Raw genomic sequence first — 1626 nt, 5'->3', positions numbered from 1 at the left:
TTTTTTAATACTAGGGATCAAACTTGGGACCTTGCTCTTGCCAGACAGGCAAGAGTGTAATAAATTTTGTAAAAACAAAGAATAAATTTCAAACTGCAAAGCCAGAGGGGAGGCAAAGAGAAGAGCATTAATGTCTGTTGGTAATCTTCAATTCTTCCTGCTGAAGAGTGAGACATTTTCCTGAAGCTCAGAATGAAAAACCATAAATGTTATAGTCCAAGTTACTGTCTTGCAACACTGGAAAGTGAGAGAAAAGGAGTGTTGAGCCTTAGACTCGTCTTTCTTAATTGTTCAGTGAATTCTTATTTATCTTTTAGAACCAAGGTCAACCTTCTTCTCTGGCCAAACTTATGTATTAATTGCCTATGTTTGCTGTAATAATCACCATGAGTTGAGATATTAGCCAGGCATAGTGGCTCATATTTGTAAGCCCAGGAATTTGGAGGCTGAGGCAGGAGAATTGCTGCAAGTTAGAGACCAGTCTGGGCTACATAGTGAGACCCTGTCCAACATAGAGAACATATCAGCACAGTGCTTCCTTCTGGAGGTAGGGGGAAATCTTCCCCTTGCCTTTCCAGCTTCCAGCATCGGCCTGCATGCCTTTGTATCACTTCAGTCTCTTACTTCAGTGGTCATATTTCCTTTCCTTCTATGGTCAAATCTTCATAAAAGGATATTAGTGATTACATTTATTCCAGCTCTGAGAATTCAGAAAATTTTCCCCATTTCAAAATCCTTAAACATGTGCAAAGTCCCTTTGCCAGATAAGATAACATTACAAACTCCAGGGATTAGAATGTGGGTGTCTTTGGGCAGCTATTATTCAGTTCAACACACCTTCCCAGGTAATGATCTCCCCTTGAAGAAAATTGAGTTCTTCTCATTCAGCCCATATATAGCTACTCCTCCACCTATGATGAAGTTACACCCTGATAGCCAATGATAAATTGAAAGTATAAACAGAAATTATATTTACTATACCTACTCTCATGGCTTAGCAGATAGTATACCGTGGAGTGTCAGTTGTCTTCCCTCATGACCCTGTGGCTTGCTTTGAGTTTTGCCCAGCATTGGGAGAGATGGGCCTGCATCTATCAGTCACCTGGGAAAAGATCAAAATTCAAAAGTTGCCATACAGTTTCTATAGAATGCATATCACTACATGAACCCTATCCTAAAGTCCAAAAACTATAAAGTGAACCATCGGGGCTGGGGAGATAGCTCAGCAGTCTAAGTGCCTGCCTGGCAAGTACAAGGACCCAGGTTCAATCCCTGGTACTGCATAGCCATGCCAGCACCCGTGCTGAACCACCCACCAAAACCAGACATGGTGGTGTAGGATTGTAATCCCAGTCAGTGCTGGGAGGCTGAGACAGGAGTATCACTATGAGTCTGAACTGTGTAGTGAGATCCTGTACCAAATAAATATATCATAGGATAAGGATTGTTTGTTTTATATTTTTGGTACTAGAGATCAAACCCAGGGACTATGGCCATAACTCTTATTTCTATTTCAAGATTAGGTCAAGCTAAATGCTCAGGCTGACCTTGAATTTATGATGATCCTCTTTCCTCAGCCTCCTTCAGTAGCTGGGATTACAGATGTGTGCCACCATGCCTCAATTG

Source organism: Octodon degus, unplaced genomic scaffold (assembly GCF_000260255.1).
Source record: "Octodon degus isolate 3935 unplaced genomic scaffold, OctDeg1.0 scaffold00019, whole genome shotgun sequence".
Taxonomy (NCBI): domain Eukaryota; kingdom Metazoa; phylum Chordata; class Mammalia; order Rodentia; family Octodontidae; genus Octodon; species Octodon degus.
The sequence above is the reverse complement of the archived record's forward strand: the minus strand, read 5'-3'. Positions refer to the sequence as shown.